The sequence below is a fragment of the Pteropus medius genome, unplaced genomic scaffold, assembly GCF_902729225.1.
Source record: "Pteropus medius unplaced genomic scaffold, Ma_sr-lr_union100, whole genome shotgun sequence".
NCBI classification, from domain to species: domain Eukaryota; kingdom Metazoa; phylum Chordata; class Mammalia; order Chiroptera; family Pteropodidae; genus Pteropus; species Pteropus medius.
In genome coordinates, this window is record NW_024354503.1 from 2667859 (window position 1) to 2694361 (window position 26503).

Consider the following 26503-nt stretch of genomic DNA (forward strand, 5'->3'; position numbering starts at 1 on the left):
AAAATATTTCTGGATTTTCCACTCTTTAGGGTGAGATTTCAGAGTCAAAACGGCTAAAAGATCGTTTTAGGGCTAAAACCACCAAAACCCACTGGTTTTCAGACTAGGCTCAGCAAATCCCCTCAGGGGTCATCTATGAGGAAAAGAGCAGGGGAGAAGGTTACAGCAGGCTGAGCCTCTAAATCGCACTTAATCAACCAAAGCAACTGGTTTTAGCTCTTAACATATTGGGCTTCCCTCATGAGACTGTGAAGAAATAGTTCCACCGCTGTTATTTAAAATAAAGCCACCTATCTGGCCCAATCTCCTTATTTTAAAAGTGAAGGAACTGGTCTATGGCCATGCTACCCTGAACAAGCCCGATCTCGTCTGATCTCAGAAACTAAGCAGGGTCGGGCCTGGTTAGTACTTGGATGGGAGACCACCTAGGAAGACCAGGTGCTGTAGGCATAAAAAATAATTTTAAAAAAATAATAAAAATAAAAAGTGAAGGAACTGAGACTCAGAAGTAAATATTGCGATTTCTCCAGCAATTTAGTCTCCTGACTCTCTATCCAGGATTATTCCCACCGTGTAAAATTATCTCCCTACAAAGTCTTGAGCGTTTTTACAAGGTGAGTTCTGATTACATACAGACCAGAACAAAGGATAACAAGGAATTGAGCACTACTACCACAGACAATAAATTAAGTATATAATACACATTCTTTTTCTAGGGATCCAAGTTCTACCATGTACTTTTTCTTAAACACATTACTTCTCTGAGGTTTTCTCACCCATTCAAAGACCATATGGTAATCTGCAGGCATGTAAAGCACTTAGCGGAATGCTTTGCGTGTAAGTCACAACAGTAGCTACTATTATTCTACTCAACCTTGACAATAACCTAATGGGATAAGGACCCCTCAAACTTGCCCAAGGTCACACAGCTAGTGAGAAGGATAGCCAAATGGCAAGCCCAAGTCTAGTTCTAAAGTCCTGGTTCATTTAAGAATGCTACCCAGTTTGGTCAAGTCATTGATCTTCTCTCTATGCATCAGTTCCTTCCTCTGAAAAAATAATATCAATCCAACCTACCTCACAGCAAAGGAAGTCGGCAAAAGCACTTTGCAAAGTCCTGTGCATACCTAAGAAAAGTGTCACCAAGCAGAATCCTCCTAAAAATAGCACCTCACTAAGATCAGCCCTCTACCCTGGGGCAAACGGAAATGGACAGAAAATGGGCTGAGTGTCACTTATCTCTGACGTTTTGGCCCTAAGTACAGCCAGAGAAAGAAATGTTTTGCTTCCTCCGGGACCATCCACAAAGGGAAGGGGTAGATGACTCTCTTCCCAGTGCCTCCTGCATCCCATTATGTTTATCCAGGTAAAATTTCATTTATTCAGTTGACATCTATGGAACATCTTATGATGCACCCAGCATTTTGCCAAGTACTAGAGAGAGACCCTTCACGCCCAACCCTTGCCTTTAAGGAATCAAAAAGACAGAGCCAATTATGAACCATTAACAAAGAAGCCTCCCTGACCATCTAACCTAATACAGCACCCAGCCCTCTGCTCCCATTTTCTTGCCCTGCTTTTTTCGTTTAGCACCTTTTACCACCTGATATATGTGTACTGGAAGCTTAGAAGAAGTGATTAATTAAGCCCAAGGGTGGGGTCTGGGAAGGAAATTGTTTATAGCAAACCTCAGAAATCATAGGAAAGTGAACAAGAGGACCGTCCCCATCCTTTAACACCGACCTCCCCCCACACTGGTGTCTAGCTCAGTTCCAATTCATAGTGGAGAGATACAGTGCCACCTGTCTCGTTCAGGGCTCCCAAACTTCTGCCAAAGTTCTTGAATCCAGTTCCAAGTGGCCCGATCCAGCACTTTGGAAGCTAGGTCTTCCTGTCCTAGTAGGCCAGCAAGGTTTGTAACAGGACATAATCAAACTTGCCCTACCCTTTCCCCCAGCGCAGCTGCCATGATTCACTTCCGGTTCCCAAGAGTCACATAAAGCAGGGGGTCAGTAAACACATACTTTAAAGTTTGATGGTATGCATACAAGTATACAACTTAGTTTTTTAGTAAATATTTTAGGTTATGTAAGACCTAAGGTCTCTGTCCCAACTCTAACGCTGCCATTGTAGCATGAAGCAGCCATGAACACTATATATAAGCAAATGACATGGCTATGTTTCAATTAAACTCTTATTTACAAAAATAGGCAGTGGGCCTGTGGACCATGTTTGCCAACCTTTGGTCTAAAAGAAAATGAGAGAACTATTTTTCAGCAGCTTCCTCCTGACCATTTCTAGTTACATGTCTTAAAACCTTAGACTGTCCACATCTCACCACTTCCTGAGCGCTTCTATTTAATTACTGGGTTTAAATGATCTTTTCCAGAATCACAAATTTATGTATTTTAGATATGCAAACATGAGGGTTAGTAGTCCAACTAGCATACAGATTCCCCAGGTTGGAAGGATTCAGAGATTATCTGAATCCAAACTCCCACTCAATGCAGAAGTTATGTAGGAAGTAGTCATCCGTTCAGCTCCTATTTAAACACCTCTAATGACAGGAAGGACACTCATTTCCTCCCAGGGCAACTCATTACATCTTTTTAGATGGCTCTAAGGTAAGATATCTTACTTATTTTTTTCCTCTTAGACATATTAACTACTTGATCACTGGTGAACTGGTTTACCATCTGACTTTTTAGTAGAATGTCAGATCCAAGTCAGGAACATGACTTTTTGCGTTTGTAGCTGTTTTATACTGCTGTCTTTCTCATACTTTGAACAGTCTTGGTACATAAAGGATATAAAATAACTGTTTACAGGAAGGAAGGGAAGGATGGATGGAAGGAAGGGAGGGACAGAGGGAAGGGGCAAGCAAAACAATGCTGCATTTGGGGAATTTTAAGTAATTGACAGGGCTGACTTCCAGAAAAGGAAGAGCAGAGCAGGTAACTGATAAGGCTGGAGTGTAGATAGCGTGTAACACAGAAGTCCTTGAACTCTCACAGCATTTGCAGAGGCTGAGGTGTTCATGTTTGAGAAACAAGTTTGGAATTGACTTTGCTCCCGTCTCCTCTTCCTTCTAGCCTCCCCTGCCCCATTCTGATGGAACATTTCACTCCCGCCACCTGTCCTCTGAAACCTTTTCTATCAGCCCCTCCCCCAACAAAATGCACCACCCAGAACTCGTAGATACTTCTATCACTGTACCCATGACACTTACTTACTTGCTTATATATTTGTATTCCTCTGCTGGGCTCTGAGCTATAAGAGCAAGAACTGTCATCTTTATTTTTCTGTCCTGGGCTGAATACTGTGATGAGAGGTAAGAACCTTATAAATGTTTGGGAAAAAAAGGACAGTAACAGTCTCATTGCATTCTGTACTGGCCAAACTACATCTAGGGAGAATGGTTTTCGGATCTGGGCACTACGTTTTAAGAAAGATACTTAGCCTTTATGCCAAAGATTGTAAAAATGCAAATGCCAAAAGGCTGAGGCCAATAATGTGAGAGCCTGGTAGGATGATGGCTAAGAGGGAAGTGTAGCCGACTATTTCCATTTAAAAAAAAAAGGAAATAAAAAGAACACCACTGTATAGACCCTCCAAAACACACACCAACATGCCTGCAAGTGGATATGGGAAGCAAATTTGCAACCTGTTTTAAACAAAGGGATTTAAGCAAGGGAGTAACACAATCAGAACTGCATTTTTGAAAGAACATTCTAACAGGATAAACCAGGATGTTATTGGCAAGAGACAGAATAAAGGCCTGAACTAACACAGAAGCAATGGGGTAAAGGGATGGGGGTGGATTTGAAAGATGACCTGGTCGATCCAGTTTTAATTATGAAGCCCAAGACTGTATGAGCTAATCTGGCAGCAATACTACCAGTTTGCAGGTTCACAATGATTTTTTTCCAAATAAATTGCTATGAAATCTAATTCATTTTGATAACTTAAATATGGAGCTTAATTCTTATTTCTTTTGCAGGCAGTAAGGTACAATGATAAAAGATTAAAATTGTGAAGCCAGGTAAGCCTAAGTTCAAACCTTGATTTTGCCACTTACTAGCTATGTGATCTTGGATAAGTTACTTGACTTCTCTATACCTATCTTAAAGGGTGACTGACTGTAGGTGTCAATTAAGTACTTAGACCAGCACCTGGTCCACCTTAAGTGTCATGTTAAGTTTAAACTTAATTTTTATTTACTATTTTCTGCCTTGCAACTTGAAAGTTAGTTTCAATCAATAGCGTCAATTGTCTAAATATTTTCTACACTTTCCAACTTGCAAGCATTCTCTATTAATAAATCTGACAGTCATGTCTTTTCTATATCTTTACCCAAATTGATGTTCAGATTGTTAAACAAAACATAACCAAGAGCAGCCTTCTATAATGTCACTAAAAACAGCCTGTCTAGATAAACTGGTCTATTAATCAGTACTTGTCCAATAACTACATGAAGGCCAGCCCGAAATTTTCTTTGTCTTGGGGTCACATGAGAAAATGTAAATACCTAATTTTAGCACTTAAGACACATTATCTTTATAGCATATTCCTGATCCTCCAGACTAGGAACCTTTTTCAAAACTGAATTGCCCTGATGTACATCAAAGTGCTATATGATAATTATCTCTGGGTGGTGTAGGGTGTTTTCTTTATTTTCTTGTATTCCTATAATAAACTTGTACCGATTTTATAGTTTAAGTAAAATGACAAAGCTTAAAGAAAGAAAGAATTTTTAAGCATGACTTACTCTTCGTGAATACAAGGCTGGCTTCTACAGGTCACTTGTGTTCTTATCCTTTGCTCAGTCAGTTTTAGAATTTTACCAGGGATCACTGTCAAGTTTCCAACCCCTATGACCTAGAGATTAACACTAAATAAATCAAACATCTCTACAGAGAGAATTAGAATTCGACTCTGTCTTCGAAATATGTCCAGAATCCATTACTCTGTGGCTACCCACCCCTAGTCTGAGCCACCATCACCCCTCCCCAGACTCCTGACCACTGCAAACGCTTCCCTGCTGCTCTCTCCCTTCACTCTTCCTCCACCGCCTGCCTTTCCCCACCCTCCAGTCTCTTCTCCCACAGCAACCAGAGTGAGCTTTTTAAAACTTAAGTCAGAAGATGTCGCTCCTTGTGCCCCATTCTCCAGTGGCTCCCACCTCGCTTAGAATGCACTCCAACGGTTTTCCCTGGCCCTAAGGCCCTATGTGATCTGGGTCCCTTCACTTCTCTGCTCTCATCCACTGCTCTGCCCCGGCATCTCTACTCCAGCGCACTGGCCTCCTGGTGGGTCCTTGGACATGTCGAGTCACATCCATGCCTCGGGGCTTGTACGCTTGCTATTCCCTCCGCCTGGGATGCTTTTCTCCCAGACATCTCTCTGGCTGGATTCCATGCTTCTTTAAGACCTTGGCTTAAAACATCACCTCATCAGAGGCCTTCCCTGACACCCTACATAAAGCAGCGCCCCAACACTCCCTATCACCTCACCCTGCTTTTGATCTTCTGAGCACATATCACCTAGTGGACCTTACTCACCTATGTACCTATCTGTTTGTTTGTTTGACGATATCTAGTTATTCGTTTATTTTTATCTGTTTGTTCTCATTAGATGATAATCTTTGAGAGCAAGGATTTTTTTTCTGTTTAACACTGTATACTTAGCTCCAAGAATTGTGCTAGGCATGTAGTAAAGAGATCATTTTTATCATCGGAACATAAGCCCCAGTTTATAGCAAAATACTCTATGTATAATAGGCATGTGGCATAAGTGGATGAAAATGATTCTCCCCTCTCCAATTCACCAAGTGTATTAAAAAATATTGGAGCTCCGATAAAAAGAAACTAAAGTATCATCAGAAAGATTAATGAACCAATGAAAACTGGCTGCCACTCCACCCAACAAGAAATTAATTTCATAACCCAGTCCCCTGAGGCAGGAAAAATGCTTGGAGAAAGGAACACAACGAGACTCCTGAACCGAGAGTTTGCCTAGAAGTTTCCCACTCCCCCGGGAAGAGCTCTACACTGTCCCTAACTGCATCTGTGTCCCAGGAGTGGTCACCACGAGAGTGAGAGGTCATACTAGGAGTCTTTTCCTATGTCCAGTCACTCCTACACCTAGAACCCAATTCCCAGGCACTTTCTCTGGTTGCCCTATTGCCCTACCTTCCCAGAGAACCTTTCTTAACTATTACCCAGCTACCAATGGCAACCAAGACCAGCCCTCCACCCCTCAGTGGCTCTCATCTTGCCTAGAATAAAACACACTCCAAAGGTCTTGCCTCGGCTCTAAGGCTTTCTGGGCACTCACTGCCCAAGTTTCTTCTTTCGCTAGTACTCTCCACCGCCTCGGTCAACGACAACCAACAAAATCCTGGCACACGGAACCCAGAAAGGGCTAGGAAAGGAGCCAGTTGTCGATCAAAAGGGTTCTTTTTTATTTGTTTATTTTGCTTTGCTTTTTAAAAGTTAAGTTAGTTACTGCCGTTAAAGTACAATGAAAAGAACCCTGAAATCTAGTCCTATCTGTGTGAACTTAGAGAAGAAGTTATTTAACCTCTCTAAGCTCATTTCTTCATGGTGATAATAACAGCACTTACTTCATAAGGTTGGTGTAAATATTAAAGGAGATGATGTGTGTCAAATAGGACTAGGTCTGGCATATAGTAAATATTCAGTAAAAGGAATCTAGGCCTATTTCTCAAGGTTGTCGACTTCACGCAAGGATTTTCCTTCATTAGGCTGACTGGCTGATTAAATTAAATGAGAAACCATGTGAAGTACATTGCTAGTATTTGGTTCATAATAGGTCATCAACAACTATTGACTTTCCTCCCTTTCGTAATGATGGAAAAATTATACAGACTTCAGAAACCACCCAATCTATGAGCGTACAACATACCATTTAGGTAATTTAAGCTTTTCCGTCAATGCTTCTGGCTGCTCCCCCGATGCCTGCTGTTCTAGAAACGGTCACTCACTATCTTTCAATGGCAGTTGCCTCTTGGCCTGGATAGAATATAAACAGAAAGGAAGAGACAGGTAAAACATGAATCGCACCAAGACTGAGCTGACCCAAAAGCCTGTCCCAAACACCGTCATCCATAGTTTATTGTCAGAAAAGGAAAGAGTTAGGAGCTGAGTCCAGATCCTGACTCTGAAGGAAGCTGGCACTCTCTCCCTCCCAGGGGAGAAGAGTCTGGCTCCTGGAGACTTCCCCTTTCCTCCCAGGTGATATGGTCCCAGGGTACAATACATTGTCTTTCCTTAAATTAACAGACCTATACATCCCTCCACAGTCTAAAACTTTATGACACCTTACAGCTGGGAAGGATCTCAGAAATCACTAGCAAGATGCCCTCATTTTTAAGGAAGGAAACTGAAGCTTGGAAAGGGTGAGTCACACGATTGCTTGGGGCTAAAGCCGGGATTCTACTAAAAATAAGATGTTCTGGAAGATGGGTAAGAAGAAAAAAAAAAGAAACATCTGTTGGGTATCTACCATGTTTTAAGTTTTATATAAGACGATAACACAATAATGTTACCCCCTTATAGATAAAGAATCTAAATTTCAAGAAGTCAGTGTTGTCCAAGGTCTTACAGCTTGCTGGTAAACGGCAGTCAGGATTTAAACCCAAGTCTGTCTGATCTCAAAAGCCACTTCACTGTGCTGACTCTCACTGGGTCGCCTTCTAGCCTGGGTCCTCAAAAGGGCCCTGAACCACCCAGTCTTGATTAGAACTAAAAATAGAGCTTCTTCTGTCTGCAAACTTATTACCCTTCGGTTTTACCATAAGCCCTCTTTCTACAGGAGAGCCGAAAAGCCTGATAACCCACTGAATCTTACCCCTAAAATCAGAGAAGAGTTACTGAAGGCGGAAGATCTGGGTCACTTCTGTCTATCCTAGTCTTGAGGAAGAATGTAAAGGTAGCTTCTAAGCTAGTGGCGAAACTAAAGCGTTTGTAGATGGTCTTACACTCAAACTATCCCTCTCTCCTTTCATCACAATGCCCACCCCTCCCTTCCAGATCCTGCAGAACACCTCTGACCTCCTTCCAGGGCTGCTGGCCCTTTTCATCTCATTTCCACACCTCCACCACCAGCCCCGTAACATACACACAATAGAATCCCTCCTAAAAGGCTAGAATTGAAGATAGAGAAATCATAAAATGATAGTTTTTTAAATAGCTTAAAAGAAAAAAAAAGATGAGGGCCTGAAGCCTCAAGCCAATAAGACCTTAAGAAAAAAGAATTATTGATAAGCAATGAAAATAGTAGAAAAAAAAGATCTGCACCAGTGGCAGCACCCAAAGGATGGCCTGATGGGTGCGGGAGCAGCTTTAGCTCTCCCTCCGCCATGCAGACACTTGCAAAAAAGAGTCAGTCTAAGTAAGGCAAGTGTGATGGCTACTCAGCTTTAGAACCAGTCCACAGACCTGTCCTGCCCTCAGTATCATCTGTCTCTTTCCTCATCTCTACTCACCGTGCACACACACACACACACACACACACACACACACACACACACACACACAACACCACCTTCCTCTGCACAGACTAGAACTTCTCCCACACACAAATTTTGAACTCCAAGAAGTAACCACATAAATCTGGTCTATCTCCACTAAGGTCTCTGCATCCCTGCTGACAGCTACTGCCCCCACCTCCTACAGCCAAGTTTGCTGGCCTATTACTAAGGCCCAGGGGGCTATCCTCTTCAAAACAGGATAGAATGCACTGCCAAAAATCAAACAAACAGGAACTCCAGATGATCCTGATTTGTTTTCAACTGTCTACATTCCTTATTTTTTAGGGGTGGAAGCAAGCAGCAAATAATTTCTTTCCTTTGCTTCAGAATGTCATTTACTTCTTGCATTCCCAGCGTACTGGCCCTCTGTTCCCAGAAACAAGATGACTGTAAACATCCTCAAACTCTTTCATGCTGCCCCTTCCAAGAGTTTTCCACGCTGACAGATCCATGCATAGCACTTCCCTTAGGCATCTTTTCTGTGCCTCTCATTACTGTTGGTGGTGACAGTGGTGGTCCATATGTGTGCACATGTGTCTGTGGAGAAGCAGAAATGAAAGGACCCTTACAGATCATGGGGAGTCCAACTGCCTCATTTTCCAGAGGAGAAAGTGAGTCCCAGAGAGAAGAGACTTATCCAAAGTGGCAAAGCAAGTTCAAGTGAACATGGTTGAGTCCGCATGGTTGAGAATGACTGAGGAAATGCATCGGTCCATTCTCATTTGACTGCTGAAGACTAACGCTCTCTCAAATGTGTATCACTTTTGTTCCCAAAACACTCTGATAATGGATAAAAATGCTAGTAGAGAATTCTGCTTCCAGTATGATCTTCCCATGGGTAACAACTATAAAAGCTGGATAAAAAACAAAAAATTAACTATATGAAGTGAACAATGGCTGATAGATTTGAGGGAGAGGTTTAAAACTGGAAGAAGGGACTAGCATGGGATGAATTCCACATTTTTGGAGCTTTGACCTGAGGGTTGTCCAGCTGAAGTTCCAATTAAAAAATAATCCCTAAGTTTTCTGTCCAGAGGAACCAGACGACAGAGCCCAGACCAGCCACGGATAATGGGAAGAAAGAAGAGAACCAGAGGAGAGTCCCAAGTTCTGTGTGTAAACTCTTCCCAAATCTCCAGCTGAACCCCAAAACCTTGCATGCACAGGGCAGAACCCAAGGATCTCAGCTAAGGACAAAAGAACTAGACTAAGATTTGAACTGCCACCCACTGAGGTGAGACAGAGTTTGCCATTTTAAGTAAGTTAATTGCCTACTAAAACGAAAACATCAACCCAAACCAGTCTCCACAACATAACATTCACATTCATTCATGTTCAGGATACAATCCCAAACTACATAAAGAACTAGAAAAAGTAAACCCCTTTCCAAGGGAAAAGATAATCAGCAGAGGGCAAATCCAAGAGGACCCAGATATTGGAATTATCAGACAAGGATATTCAAGCACCTATTATAACTAAGCAGAGAAACTGAATTTTAAAATAGCAACTTTAGAACAGAAAAGCAGTATCTGAAATTCTGAATGAGCTTAAGAACAGAATGGAGATGGCAGAGAAGAGTCACTGAAACTTGAAGAAAGATCAATAGAAACTATCTGAACTGAAATAACTCCGGGTCATCTTCAGTCTCTAGAAAAACCACCCTCAGGCCCCTCAGCTGAGTGTACACAGTGATAACTTTACTTTCTATTATCAGAAAAATTGATCTTAGAGAAAACCAGAATGACTGGGGATCACAGAGAAACCATTACCTGCAATTCTGCTGGACCAGGCCACCACTCATGTACTACTTAACCTCTTGAGGTCATCCAGATATAAGCAAAGAAGAAAGTGTGAAGGTGGAAAATGAGAGAGCAGGATAAAAATTTAAACCTGAGATAAGTATAATATCCAGTCCTAGGAGTCAAATCTAGTGCCCCTTTGGTTATACTGAGAAGCAAGGAGACAGCTGTTTTTTCTGTTGCTGAGGTAGCACCCTCAGGATTGTTGAGGGGAAAAAAGCCAGAGGGATTTTAGTTTTTTCTGCCCTACTGCAGTCTCTTCACCAGGAAGCCAACCTGGTAAAACAGGGTGATGGCAGGATGGGGTGGGACCAATTAATCAATCAGTGGGTCTGGGGCTGAAGAGTGACAGCAGCTTGGTGAGAGCCAACCTAGCACCACCTAGGTTGGTAAAAGAAGCTAACCTGAATGCCGTCACTGACCAGCTGCCCACACTCCGGTCACTTCACACTGGCATTCAGGACACTCTAGGTAACAGTGGAGGAAAAAAATAAGCTGCAGAAGACGTGTCGATTTCTGTACGCCTTGCCTTTTTCTCGCCACCCTCCTGCCCATAAGGGAATAGAATCCAGAGCAAGTGCTCTTTTCTGACTCAAGTGGGAAACAGAAAAAGAAGAGGTGCCCCCAAATGTAAAGAACCTTGGACCGGGAGTTCTGCCAGTAACATACTGTCAGATCTCAGAAAAAGTATTTTTTATACTGGGTCTGTTTCATCAATTGAACGAAAAAGTCAGACGAAATGATACCTAAGGTCCTCGCCAATAACAATGTGTGTGACATTTTTATCCATGCTATCCCTATCTGCCCTCAAAGAAACTATAAATAATAGGACTCAAAAGGCAGACATGGAGACCTGCCAATTCATCTGATTCATTAGACTATCTCAGGGTTATACAACCATTCAATTTTTAAAAAAAAAATGAAAAGTCTTATTAATTAATTCCAAAATTGTGTTAATAAAGACTGCAATACTTGTTTATGATGGAAGACTGCTAAAATAATGTCCTCTGTTTCTAATTCCCTCAGGATAACTTTTTTATCCATGTAACTCTTAGGATGGAAAGGCAGGCACTCTTATCCTCCGCATGACAGATGAGCATACGAAGAGACTTGTGACCCTTTTAGGAAACTAGAAACAGAGAAAGGACTGGAATCCAATAATCCCATCTCTGAGCTTCAGAGTTTTTTTCACCTTACAAAGAAATCCTACCCAGCGAGAACCAAGAGTATGGATAAGACTGGAATTGGAAGGAAAGGATTTAAGAACTTTCAAGCACTTTGGAAGCACTTATTAATAAACAATTGATAACACTAGCTTGCGATTTGGGTCTCATTTCAAAGCAGGCCCACAGGGACCGCCACCTGGCTCTACTGCTTTTTTTCTAACAAGTACTCTCTAATTGAGACTAGGCTTCCTTGCAATTAGCCCATGTTTGTGGGGTTTAGCAACAGAACCACACGTCTAAAATTGCAGGGTTACTCACCTGCTTTAAGAAAGTTGGCTGAATCAGAAGAACACACTGGCTCCCTTTAACCTCTAGAAGTCTATGACTAGGCTATCAAGGGGCCACAAGGGCTAAAGCAGGTAATGGCAAATGTCATTAAACAGCACGTCACAGCAATTACCCTTAGGAGAAAGGACCCAAAAGTGCCTTTATTACCTAATTTAATCTTCCCAGTAACCCTGTAAGATAAATAATATTGTGTCTATTTACAAATGAGGAAGAAATGAAGGCTCAAAGTCACATAGCTGATAAGCAGATTCTCACCTAGGTATCTGTGCCCCCAAATTTGCTCCATTATACCACCTCTCTAAGGAATTGTCTCTCAGATCTTACCCTCAAGAAAGCCAGTCCTGATCCAATGCCCGAATGCCACAAACCTACGAAAGACTGATGGGTAGTTTGTCCCTTCATTATTCATTCATTCAAATATTGACTGACTGCCTACAGTGCATCAAGCTCTGAGGGTAAGCACTGAGGATAAAACAGTGAGTAGAAAGACCTGTCTTCATGGCATTTACTGCACAGTGCAACAGAAAAACAGTGATGAAAGATCATACTTTTAAATATAACTGACATGAAATACAATTAATAGAAACTGACCCACTGGGGGAGATCTAAGAAGGCTCCCTCTAGTGGTGAGAAGGTTCCAATTAGAAGAGGAAACATGGTGAGCTTGAGGACCTAAAGTGGATCTGTGTGACCAAAGAAGGGAGCTCAAGTAAACAGACACATGAGGTGAGGCTGGACAGGTATGGAGAGAGCTGTTCCAAGAAGGCCCTTGGAGGCCAAATTATGGATCTGGGTCTTCATCCAAAGAGCTATAGGAAGTCATTTAAGTGTTAAATAAGGGTAAGATGTAAACACTTCAAAAAACATCACTTTGGCTTCAGTTTGGACAGTACATGGAAGAAGGTAAGAACGATGCCAAGAGATCAGTAAGGAGGCTAGTGCTGAGGTCCAGGAAAGATGATAGAAATAACAGCCAACAATATTGGGTGCCGACAGGGCACTTACTATGTACCAGGTACCGTTCTAGGCACTTCATACGAATTGATTTAATCTTTGTAACAACTCTGTGCAACAGATACTATTATCCCCATCTTATAAAAGAGGTTAAGTAATTTAATAGAATTACACGTCTCCATTCATGTTCTCACTTCCCTCATACATCAGCCCCTTACGAACATATTTAATTCACTCACTGGCCCCCTCCACATACCCCTTCTTCATATTCAACTAGTAAAACTTCAGTCCTCAGTAAACCAAATTAACCGTTCTAGGCCTACACCAAAGCAGCTAAATTATAAACTAATTTTCTCTAGAGAAAATACAACTACATTGATGGGTATTTTTTCTTTAATTTTGATAAGAGTTTATTTAAGCCGAGCTGCCAACATATTATGCTGGGGAGCAAGATCTCAAATGCCCCATTGACTGGTATTTTAAATCTATCACCACAAACTTCAAACAGGGCCCTCGATGCTGCCAGCAATCCTGCTGCACTTCCCCTAGGAGGTTCACTTTCCTACTCTCCAAAGTGACTCTTTCACATTTTTTTCTCTCTCAGTAAACCTCTAGCCCCTATCAGCTAATAACTTTGTCACCAAGAAGCAATATTCAGACCATCATCTTCCTAACTCCAAATCTAACAACATATCAGCATTCTGCTTTCCCTACTGTTAGAATGAAGAGTCTTTGTTTAGTATATAAAGTACAACCTTTCGTATCTATTATGGATCCAATTCCCTCTTATCTTCATATGCAGTTATCCCTACTCTCTCTTACATCATTTTTCTCTCTTCACAGCCTCATGCCCATCAGCACACAGACATGCTACTCGAAGTGCCGTCCACACACCAGCACTGGCTCACGAACTATTATAGTTATAAGTACAGAAAATGAGAGTAAGCATTTAGACATCTGTATAGCACCATGACGCTGCTACAACACCCAAGCACGTGATCAGTGGACTTCTCAAACAAGGTCTATAAACCAGTAAAGCTGATGATGCGGACGAACTCACACAGTGAGTCACACATGGAGCGAGCTCCATACAAATCAGACATAGTAGTACCCACACGTAGGTCCAGCATCACAGTGTGAGAAGCCGCCCGCTACAACAGTGCCTCTCAAACTTGAATGTACATACAAATCAGCCAGGGGTCTCATTAAAACGCAGATTCTGATTCAGTAGATCTGGGATGGGGCCTGAGAGTCTGTATTTCCAACAGGTTCCCAGGTAGATGCAGAGGCCACATTTGAGATGCAAGATTCTAGCATTTCCCATCTTAAAAACCAAAACAAAGACCCAGAAACAATAAACTCTCTCTTGATCTCACCCCTCCTCCCAGCTACTTCAGCCCCAATATCTCTGCTTCTCTTTACAGCAAACTCCCTTAACAGGGTTGTCTATACTCTGCATTTCCTTACCTCTCCTCCCCTCAGTTCACCCTAATCAGGCTTCTACCCTCAACACTCCACTGAAACTGCTCATCTGGGTCAGAGGCCTCAATATTGCCAAATTCTATGCTCACTTCCGTGACCTCTAAACAGCATTTAACACAAATAATCGCTTTCTCCACCGAAACACCTTCTTCCTCGGTTCCAGAACATCATACTTTCCCGACCTCCCTCCTACTCCACTGGCTCATCCTTAAGTCTTCTTTGCTGGCTCCTCTCCTCTGCCTGACCAGGGCCAGTCCTGAGACCTCTTTTCCTTATCGGTACCCTCCCTTCTTTGAGTAATTTCATCAAGTCCCATGACTTTTACGACTTCCAAATTGTTATCTCCAGCACTATCTCCCTGAACTCCAGAAGCACATCCAGCAGCCTCCCTGATGTCTAATGAGTATCACGTATCCATACCTCCTCATATCCGTGACAGTGTTCGTCTTCCACCCTCCTCTCCCAAACCCATTCCTCTTCGAGTCCTCCCCCATCTCAGTTCACGGCACCACCGTTCACCCAACTGCTCAGGCCAAACATCCAGAATCATCCTGGATTTTTCTTTCCCTCACACTCCACATACGAATCCAAGTCCAATCGACTCTACTTCCAAATTCTGACTCTGTTCTCCATTCTACATTCCCTATTAAGCACCTTAGTTAGTCCAAGCATCTGGACTCGTACCGGACCTACTACAATAACTTCCTTAGGCCTCCCTGCTACCAGCTGTCCCATATAGAGACCTTTTTCCAAACAAGCAAATTAAATTTCTAAAAATGTACTCCAGCTTAAAAACAACAAAACAAAACACTTCTAACAGCTTTTGCTTTCACTTAGAATAATGTAAGTCCTCACATAGCCTACAGCAACCACCCTCTCCCACACACACACACACACACACACACACACACCACACACACACACACACAGGATCTGGCCCCTAACCACCTCTCTGCCTTCATCTCCTACCCGGTCCCCTCCTCCTCACTTCCTGTTTCTTGCACACACTGTGTTCAATCTTGCCTTAGGGCAAGAATGTACTAGTTATTCCCAGTTCCCTTTGTACAGCAGGCTCCTTTGTGAAGACCTGACCAGCCAATATAAAGTAGCGCTCAACCTCTAGCATATAACCCTGGTTTATGTTCACCTTAGCACTTAACCCTATCTGATATTTTGTTTATTTGCTTATTGCTTGTCTCTTCCTCCTCACCTACTCTCTACTTCTGTCTAGCTCATCACAATATCCTCAGTGCCTAGAACAGGGCCTGGCTGACAATGGACGGGGCAATAGCACAGAGGAACGATCTGGGCTGGAGACATAGACTTATGAGTCACAGGCATAGAGGTGTGGTTACTAAAGCCAGTGGGGCAGATGAGATCACCCAAGGAGAAGAGAGGAGGGCCTGGGAGAGTAGAACATGTAATAGTTGTAGAAAGGAGGATGTAACAATAACAGAGGAGGAGGAAGAACAGGACAGCGTTATGTCACTGCATCTAAGAGAGTGTTCCTGGAAGGAAGGAGTGGTCAAGACTGTCAGCTTCGCTGAGAAAATTAAAGACTAAAAATGTCTGTTGAATTCCGCTTCATGGGGGACATTAGTGATCTTAGTTGAGAGGTGCTACTGTGAAATGACAGAGGCAGAAGCCAGACTGGAGCAGGCTGAGTAAGTAGAGTGAGGCAGTGAATACTGACAGCTTTTCAGAAAAGTTTGGCTATTTAAAAGCAAAGGTGACGGATTAAAGAGAATGCTGGGATGAGTAAGAGCTGTTTTGTCTGTTTTTGTTTAGTAGGGGTACTATCCTAGAACCACAGCATAGACAAGCTGCGAGTCTAATAACTGCAAGCCACCCACAGGTCTCAAATCTTTTTATGCTCACACCCAGCTTAGAATGCCACTTCTCTTGGACTCATTGGGAAATACCCGGAGTATCAATCCAGAAGTTTTTTGTTTATACATATATCTCATCTCCCTTTACTACAACAGAAGATAAAAATGCCCTTCTCTACTCTTCCTTGGCGCTGTCGGGAACAGAATACGAGGCTGTACATACTAGATAGAGGGCCTGAGTTTAAAGGTTTTCTGCTGCCATCTTAATTTCTTTCTGGGGGTGACTCATTGTTAGTTCTACCCCTAGCAAGAAGTTTCTTTCCATCTCATGGCCTCTGGAGAACGTTTCTTTGTCTCTATTCCACACTGTCTGCTGCCCAGGCAACATACTATCATGGAAAGGGCACACATGGTCTTGGAAGCCAGGGAATCTGGGTTCCCACTATAATTCAGTCACATATCAGTTTAGGTGATTAAACTTCACAATCTCAGTTTCTTCAAGTGTATAGATTATCATATCTAAACTTCATGGGGCTCATATAAGGATTATATGAAAATATACATTAAGTATCTAAGGATATAAGGCCTGGCATAAAATATATTCTATAAATGTTAATTCAATTTTCTTCTCTGATTAAGCCTTACATCCCCTGCACATTACTATTTAGTTTCCCTTTCCCTCTAAGTGTACCAGGAAGCCCCTGGGAATGAAACCTTGAAAAATTAATCTGCCCAGTTCCAGCAGAAATAATTTTAAAGAAGTACTAAGAGAGGTGGATGAAGGGATGGGGCCGGCGGTATAACCAAGCAGCATCTGAAAGGGCGGGGAGGACACCCGAGTCAGGGGAAATACCCAGGCTCCCCGCCAGGTTCTGTGTCTCCCCCATCTAAGTTCTTTCCTGTAGCTTCGGCTGGGTCTCCTTACTGCATTCTTTTAGTAAGTCATGCTTAACAACAAGTCTCAAGTCAATGTCTTCAGTATTAAAATCAAATTAGCGTGCACACACACGCACACACACGCGCACACTTTACATGCCCACGCACACACACACACACACACACACACACACACACTGGGCAGTACAAAGGCAATGGAATCCTAAATCCTAGTCTTGTCTCTCCAATTTACTGGTTCTGTGACCCTTTTGGTTACTGTAATTCTGAGAAGTGAAATAGATATAACAGTATGCTGTGACTACAAGATTGTAAGGATCAAATTAATGTGTGTGAAAGTACTTTGTACACTATAAAACATGGTTATTGTTATACAATAGGTACACACAAAGCAATTATAGAGTCTACCTTTGGCCAGTTTAGACATAAGTTTTACTGAGTAAGTCCTTAGTTCTGGGGTACTCTAGTCTATGATCCAAGGCTACTATTTTCAACTCAAGTCTTCCTGTCCCTGGCAGCCGTAAAAAACAAAACAGAATTAAAACACTGATAAAACAACTGAAATTTAAATGACTGGATAGTTGATAATATTAAAGAATTCTTGTTAACTTTTTGATGGGATATTAAAATTATGGGGTTTTTTTCTTTACTTTAAAAAGTCCTTAACTTTTAAAGATACATATTGAAATGCTTACAGATTAAACGATATGATGTCTGGAATTTGCTTCAAAAAAATACAGGATGGAGTTTAGTGGGTGAAGCTATAGATGAAACAACATTGGCCGTGAGTTCCTAACTGCTGAAACTGGAGGTGGGTACAGGGGAGTTCGTCAAGAAGTTTCCCTTCGTTTAAGTTTGAAATTCTCTATACCAAAAAGCCTAAGAATAGGGGGTGGGGTGGGATAAAATCCAAGAGCCCAAGGGCCCTTCTAGTTCCCACGCTCTATGCTCCTCAAAGCCTCTGCTCGAGCTCCTCTGACCTTCCCCAGGTTTCCTGAACTGTGTATACCAGGTCGGTCCAGGCCGGGGACCAATATTATCGCTTTCCCACAGAAATTCTGCTGAGCACTTATGCCCGAAGAGTGACTTAAAAATAAGATTATTTGTACAATTTGGTCCTAGTAGATAAAGAGAATGGAGTGATACCATGGCTAATTGCTAGAAGGTGCTTGGCACAAAATGAAGAAAAATCGCCCTAGGCTTTCCCAGTGTAGGAAACCATTACCTGTTACACTTTATTGTGGCCTACCTTAGGACACACCACCTCTGACCTGAGTAGGTATTTTAACGTTTCCTAGACTTATTTCTTTAATCCCTTAAAAGTTTTCTTTTATTAAACCTCAAATATCTAGATTGCTGTGAATGACCTGTTTTCCAATTTCTAATTTTGTTCAGCTAATTTTTTAAAAATTTCGTGGTCTATAGTTCTACAAGAAAAGAACTTCAACAGGGAAGAAATCATATCCACTTTTTCTTGTCAGAGTCACTGATTCTTAGGTTAGAGAATCAACCTTTGAAGTTCACACTAACCAATAAGAGTCACACAATAAAGTGAAATCGAGAGACAAATGCAAACTTGGTCACTAGTTCCCGCGATCTTCCCTGGGGTACAGCACACCGCTACTGCCACCTCCCCGCTTCTACTGCCCTAATCTGTCATGATAGCTTCGATCTCCCAAATTATTTATATTATTTATACTCTATCTTATACCCTTCACCCTCTCTTAAAAACAGTCCTGAGATACACTGTATTTGAGGGTTTTGAACTCTTGCAAAATATTAGAAAAACCTGAGGCGCTTTTAAAAAATATCACTAATTTCTGAAAACTGACTCAATTTCTACAGCGAGTCAGTGATATGAAAATGGAGAGGAGAGGAACTGCTCTAGATGTAAAGAAACTTAAACGCAACGTACTATGTGGACTCTGGTTGGGTCCTTATTCTAACAAACTGCAAAGACATTTTTGAGACAATCAAAGAAATCTGATTATGACCTAGGAATCAGATTAAGGATCTGTTAATATCATTAAATTTGATAACAGCATTAAGATTATATGAAAAAATGTCCATATTTAAAGATGCATATGGAAGTGTGTAGGGGTAAAATGACATGAAAAGAAATGAAGCAACTGTAGCAAAATCTTGAAAATTATGGAATCTCTCTTAAGAGATATGTAGGTTCATTGCATTAGCCTCCCTAGTTTTGTGAATATATGAAATTTTTCAAAATACGGAAAAAAATTTTAAATCTGACACCTAGTACAACCAAAAAACTGTTGATCAGTATCTACCCAAAGCTGAACATATAACCCGACAAGTCTATTCCCAAGAGATATGAGTGCATATGTCCCCCAAAAGACATATACAAGACTAAAAATGTTCATGGCAGCTTTGTCACAGAGCCAAAACTGTCCCAAATATCCATCAACAGTGGAATAATAATTGTAGTACTTCCAAACGATGAAATATTACATATTGCTGCTATACGCAGCAGTGATGAATATCTAGATACAATATTGAGCAAAAAAAAGAAATCAGATCAAAAATCGTGCATGTTCTCTGATTCTATTTGTATGAAACTCAAGAATAGACAAAGCTAATCAATGGAGATAGAAGTCAGACTAAGTGGTAGCCTGGGCAGCCAGAAGTGATGAGGAAGAAGCATAAGGGAGCCTTCTAGAGTTCTGAAAATGTTCTGTTTATTGATCTCAGGCATATCTTGATGTGATATGCATTAAGACATATATACATTACTGTATATATAAAAATTCATTGAGTATTTTCTGAAATTTTGTGTAGTTTACTGTAGATATACCTGGGAGTAAAAATCAGAATCTTAGATATCAGTATTTTATAAAAGCGCTATAAGCAATTTTAATGTGCAGCCAGTGCTACAAGCTCTGCCAGGTCTTCCTACTTTCATTACAATAGAAACTGTGAGGCAAGGTAATGAGAACAGAAGCTTGAAAAGATGGTGGAGCAGGAAGAGAGGCATCTCTTCGAAGTGAGTCAGGATCCAGAGCAAGGGAGGAAACTCAAGGTCAGGGCTGATGGAGCTAAGAACATAGCTGAAAGAGACAGTGAGTAATATGACAGCTCAGATTTCAGTTCTAGCTTTATTACTGACTAACTATGGTTGTGACATTAGGCAAACTGCTTCATTTCTCCAGATCTCACTAAGATCTCGAAGCTTGTAAACAAAGTCTGGAGAGAAAGTTCAGAGGAATCAAGTAAGAACAGGCCCTTTTGAAAGACCCTAAGTTTACCTCTAGCATAGCACTTATCATTCTGTATTATAATTACCTACTTGTTTATCTCCCCCCACAAAACTGTGAGCTCTTAAAAGGCCAGGATTATGTATTTCATCTCTGAATCCAAGCACATGCATAGAACTTGGCCCACAGCAATAGTTCCGTAAATATTCAATGGCTAAATAGCTGAAAATTATGAGGAGTGCCTCATAAGTATAGGTATAGTTATGCAGACATATAAGAAAGAATAATTCATCTCCCACATGTGCAACCCTTTCAAATAACATTGAATAATATTATTCTCCTTATTAACACCACCTAAAGGAAAACTAGATTCTAGGATGCCCAGAATCATCAGAAAGGCTCCTTAAAGATACCCTACCAGAGGCCTCAAAAGTCCATGCCTATTCCTCCCTAAATAACATACCTCCTAATGATATCTAATGCTTTCATTATTTCATAGCTCAAAGTGCTTTCACTCCCATAATCTCAATTGATCCCCACAACTCTATGAGGAGGTATTATCAAATTCAATTTATATATAAAGAAACTGAGGCTCCTGTTTTAAAGAACTCGACCTAAGGCCAGCTGAAAGCAGCTAAAGGAGAGCTTTCATATGTAGCCTCTTTCTTCAGTGCTCAGAAGGAGAAATAGGAACATCACCACTCCCACTGCCCCTGCAGCCCCAAAGGAAGCCGGATCAGTCAGTCACTAGCAGCTTTGCTTTATTGAGCCAACTACCTCTTAAGTTTTCCTTGCCCCCATGAGAATCAATTATACAGATTATTTAAGCAAAAAATAAGGCCAGCCCAAGGAGGAAAATCCCAAGATTACAAAACAGCCACGCTCAAAAGCTGCTGGCTAACATCCTTATGTATAAAGCTGAAGAACTTAAGAGCAAAACTTTCTCCAGCAGGGAGCTGTAAACCCTACTGACCAAGAAGCCTGTATCACTCAGGTATGTGGTTATGCACAGCTGATTTAGTTTGTACTTATTTTTACATTTTCTTTAATAATATGTACTGTCTATTGTTTTTCCCACAGCACTGCAAATTCTGCAAAGGTCACATCTTCCAGTTAGGAAAGTCCATCTCCTGTAAATGAGCATACAATACCCAAACCAAAATTGAACCACTGAACATGTTTTAATGACCTAGTAATTTTATATGAACTGCCTTTCCCAAAATTAAAAATTATAATACTTTAATCAACAAACTGACATTCTTCAACAGAATAACACACGTAAAATCTAGACTCTCTAAGAAACAAACTCCAAAGGACATTTAGCACCCACAGGGATGCCAGGCGTACATTTGAGTGGGCACTCAATAAAGGTGCGCCGAATAAATGATTACTGAGAGCTTAAAATGCATTTAAAAAAATCACTTAAGGCAGAGTAAAAGAACCAAGAACCAAAGATGGATAGAGAATGCCGAGTTAACTGCAAAAACAGCAAATCAGATTCTAAGGCAGTTCCACCCAAAGTCATGCTTGGGATCTCAAAAGGGAACACTGGATTTAAGCACCACATTACATCTACAGCAGAGATCAACAGCCCAAGTGCATGCCGTAAGGCAGGGGCCTGCCATACACAGGTTCTCTCCCTTCCATGAGCATCTCAGTCAGCAGCTCATCCCTTTCCCCGATTACTGCCCACTACCACTGCCCTGAGGCCCGGCCATAGGGCTGCAGGAGTTAGGGCAGGCAGTACTAAAAGTTAGGAGGAAATTAGCATGCCACCTGACACTTTTCTGGCACAAGTTTAAAACGATTAGTTTAGGTTACAAACACGACTGCAAGATTCCACTACGCTGATGAAACCACTTTTTCTGCAAACTAAAAATAACCTATTTATCAAATAAGGAGCATTCCTGAAATATTTTTGCCCTGTCAGCAACCCAAGTTCCATTTCCTCAAATACTTACTCTAGTCTAGCGTGTTTTATTGGATCCAAGTCTCCCCACATCCCCCAGCTTCTCCACTCCTCACCCTAATCCTGTGAACACAGCAAGAGAACTAACTTCTTTCCTAATTCAAACTTGTAAAGTTTCTTTTCCAATAACAAATCTGCACAAAGCTTTGTGGCTCCCGCCTTGTATAGAGCCTCAACTAGAAGATGGGTTGAGCCGCAGCAAAGACTAACGAAAAGCAAAGAAAAATGAAGGACAAGACAGGGCATGATCAGGAAGTCAGCTAAATGCTTTTCACTCAGGCAGGAATGGCAGAAACCCCACCCACTGAGAAGAATGGCGAATTCGGGTGAATGGTTCCCAGTACGGAGCCAGGTGGTACTTTATCACCTTACAACACAGCCATTAAGCCTGCTCTGCGAACAGATTCATAATCAAAGAGCTCTGAGGACCCTACAAGAATCGTTAGTAGGTTCTAGGTTGAAGTGATTTTTTGAGGGAAACAAACTCCCATAAATTAAGTCAAACAAGTCAATCTTTAAATTGCAGATTTTCTAGATATAAAGAGCTAAGAAAGTGGCTCAAATCATACCACTAGGAAGTAGGAGTTCCAAGGAAGCTGTAAACCCTGTCCTCAGCAGCTCTCCCTCCTCTCAGGCCCTGAGTGAGGCAGCACTTTTCCAAAGATGGAAACTAACTATGGACTTTGAACTTCCTTATAGCCGCTGCTCTTTACAACAGCATCAGGAGATGCCAAAGTACTGTGCCACACTATACAGACCTAACAAAGCATTTCCCATTCTAGAACAGTTACTTAGATACACGTTAATGTACTTCTCACAGATCCAACTCTCGAGTGTTCTCTCACTCTTATTTTTAACCTTTTCCTATCTCTTTAAGACAAAAAACAAAACTGGCTTGTTTATAAAAATGCACACTCTCAGAAACATTGCTCTTGAAGAAAAAAAATTAGCCTGAGACCACCCACAGTGCACTGTGGTAAAGTTCCAATGCAGAATCTATTCTGTGTTGTCAGAGCAAACTGCAAGCTGTAGCCATTCCAGGATTCATGAAAGCAAAGATTATCAGAGCTGGAGAGATCCTTGGGGGTTGATTACCCAGCCCAGCCTTTCATTTTAAAGATGGGAGAAATAAGGCCCTAAGAGAGGAAATGGAGGTCTGCAGCAAAGTTGGCCCTAAGACCCACAGTCCAGACTCCAAAATCAGGCCCCACCCGCACGGTACCTCTTCATAAGGCTGTTTAAGAGAGTGAAGTGGCTAAGGGAAGGGAGAGAGAGAAAGGAAACACATGGCACCGAGCGAAGAGACCAACTCTTTGTGAACTCCCCGCTCCTCCTCTGCTGCTTCGCAGTGTGACTCAAGGCCATACTGCCTTAATTCCAAGAGCTTTTCTCTTAAATTTTATATAATCTTCACTAAAAGCAAGATGTAAACTGCCACGCACACTCTAACAGGGCCTCCCAATCACTGGACAGGCAAAGTCAAAAACAACCAACTACCAAGATAAAATGACTATTAAGAAACCCTTGACCAGAAAGATAACATCCTTTGGGGTAAAGGGACAGATTTTAAAAAGATGACTCAATTGGAGGAGCCCATTGAAGGAAACCACATTACCAGACTTCATGTTCTAGGACCTAGGCCTTGGAGAAACTTGCACTTCTCTGAATCTTGGTTTCTTCAACAGTAAAATGAAAAGTATAGACTTTCATTCACTATAAGGCCCTTTCAAGTTCTAAAAGGCTCAACCTCTTTCCAAGAGGCCCCTGCTATAGGAAGACAGTAGCCGTTAACAGTACCCAAAAGGCAAGGTACAGAAGTCTTAAGCGTGGCCACTGGCCTGGAGATGGGTCCTGACAGATAAGCTTCCTAGCGACTTCCCACAACCTGACAGTGAACATCAGTGGGACCCCATTGAAACTAAACACGGGGCGAACAGGGCATACTTTCTTCAACAATGTGCCCACAGGATCTTGGTGATGACGCCTTTAAGGATCTGGTCTGATCATCTACAGGTGGTTTAAATTTGCCAATACTGATTGTTCCCATCCCCTCCCTTGAAATCAAATTAATATTTACTGAGTGTCTACTACTAAATATATTAAATACTTTCTCAATATCCTTATTGTCTATTTGCTTTTTCTTTCATTTAGCATTTTACATGCTGGAGATTTAAAGACCTATGAAAAATATTAAAAACCTTAATCACAAATAAGTAACTAGAATTTCAACTAATAGAAAACTAACAAAAAAATTATTAAGTGTAAGCAAGCTTTTTTAAAACACATCATCCTATACAGCCAATTCAGCAATCTCCTTTCAGAGGCTGCTCCTTCCCAGGGATGCTGCTGATAGCAAGAATGCCAACCAATGTAAGCAAAGAAGACAAAAGTTTCCTTTTCTGCTGTCTCATCAATATTTCTTACTGTGGAGGCTACACTATACCAGAGATTAAAGCTAAGAATTAAATCAAGCAAAAGGAAATGCAAGCTCCAATGTAAATTATGAGAAGTAATGAATCTTAAATAAGCAGGTACTTACTTGCCTGCCCACCCACTAAGCCTGGGATAAATATGATTTCTATCAACAAGATTACAAACAGTAATTTTCAAACCTCAGTATGGATATGGAGTTACTTGTTAAAGTCGTAGATTCCCAGGTACCATCCTCAAATACTCTGATTAATTGGATCTGTTAGAGCCCACAGATTTGCATTTGTATTCTGGTAGAGATGGTTCGAACACTATACTACTTTTAAAAATACTGGGGTAGTCTATGGCTATGCCACCCTGAACATGCCCGATCTCATCTGATCTTGGAAGCTAAGCAGGGTCGGGCCTGGTTAGTACTAGAATGGGAGACCACCTGGGAATACCAGGTGCTGTAGGCATTAAAAAATATATTGAGATAGGGGGGAATTGTTACGTCTCCTGGATACCTAAATGTACATTTTCTAGAGTAGAGTAACCTACAGCAGGTGTTCAAAATATGGCACACAGGCTGATTTTCAACTGTACCAAGCCCACTCCTACCGTCTGATAGAGACCTGAGAATTAATATGGACTAATTCCAATCACTTAACAAAGGCAATCCTCCCTTCCACCTCCTGAAGCAACTTCTGAAGTCAGTGCTACCTCCACTCCTCATACCAAGGGCTCCTTTTCTAAGAGAGGCACTCACTGGATTCATTCTGGGCTCTGTTCCTACGGTACCTGTCAGAGAAGTCTTCCATATCATCCTACCTAAAGTGAGATCTTATCTTAAAATAAGTACCCCTACTCTAACTTGCTACTTGCTTCTCCTGTTTTACTTCTCCTCATAGTCTTTAGCCTTACATGAAGCTGTTTCATATTGATTTACACTCTCCTTCACTAGAACATCAGCTCTACAGGATCAGAAGAGAGGCTTTCCCACTATGGTCATTGTACTCCTGGCACCGAGACCAGGACTCGGCATATAGCAGGTGCTCCATACATGTTTATAGATTAATGCAGCACTACTTCATAAGGTTTCTGGTCTTTAATCCCATTCAGTTCACCTACCATACTCACTCACTGCCACTGGACTTTTTCACCCGGAGTGGCAATTATTCCTTTTGACAGTTATATCATTCAGGAAACTGAATCGAGGTGCCAACCCAGAGAGGCACCCTGCCACCTGCCTTTCCATACTCTGTGGTAACGTGAGATTCCCTCCCCGCACCCCCAACTAAACTGCAACATAGATTTAAAGGTGCATCCCACAGGATGTTTTCAAATGATTTATTCTCCATAGGAATGACTTGGCTTCTACCATGTGAGGAGTCAAATATAATGTTGGCAAACACCAGTGTGAGAGCTGCAAGTTTCAACAAAAGCAGAACAGTGTGTTGGCAGACAAAATCACTTCACTCTCTTCTTTATCAGGTCAGCCAAACACTTTCTGTCAAGACTCAGCTAACTCTTACCACACGCATTTGTCTATTCATTCGCTTATGAATAGTAAGTAATATCTTATAAAGCACATACTGTACTAAGTGCTTTACATACATCACCCTAGTCCCCAAAACAGTCCTTCCTACAAAATTGGTATTATGATCCCCATTTTATAGATGAGGAAATTGAAGCGCTGTGAAGTTCAGCAATTTTCAACTAATAAGTAGTAGGCTGGGATTTGAATTCAGATCTACTTGAGTTTAAATGCTCGCTTTTTTCATTGTTAACGCTTTCACTCCTCAGGCTCCCCGCATCTCACACCCCCTGCACTACGCCTGTCACACAGAAAACATCTAATAAATGTTTGCTGAATCGGATACT

The 26503-nt window shown here is 41.5% G+C and overlaps 1 protein-coding gene, 1 non-coding gene and 1 pseudogene across 5 annotated transcripts in view; 2 read left to right on the forward strand and 1 right to left on the reverse strand.

Moving 5' to 3' along the window:
• The window catches only part of LUZP1 (leucine zipper protein 1), a 71920-nt gene that overhangs the window by 19461 nt on the left and 25956 nt on the right, over positions 1-26503 (reverse strand). For 2 of the 4 annotated variants that reach the window (XM_039854936.1, XM_039854934.1), the window contains exon 2: positions 6928-7034. The exons of 1 other annotated variant lie outside the window; for it this stretch is intronic. The gene's annotated coding sequence lies outside the window, so the exon portion shown is untranslated. Of the gene's footprint in view, positions 1-4768; positions 4879-6927; positions 7035-26503 lie in introns of all 4 variants that reach the window. One more of the 4 variants, XM_039854935.1, reaches the window with a different exon arrangement.
• LOC120596469 (uncharacterized) lies at positions 332-450 on the forward strand (annotated as a pseudogene).
• On the forward strand, positions 24980-25098 carry LOC120596485 (5S ribosomal RNA). The gene has a single exon (XR_005651173.1). It is a non-coding gene; the product is annotated as a 5S ribosomal RNA (ribosomal RNA).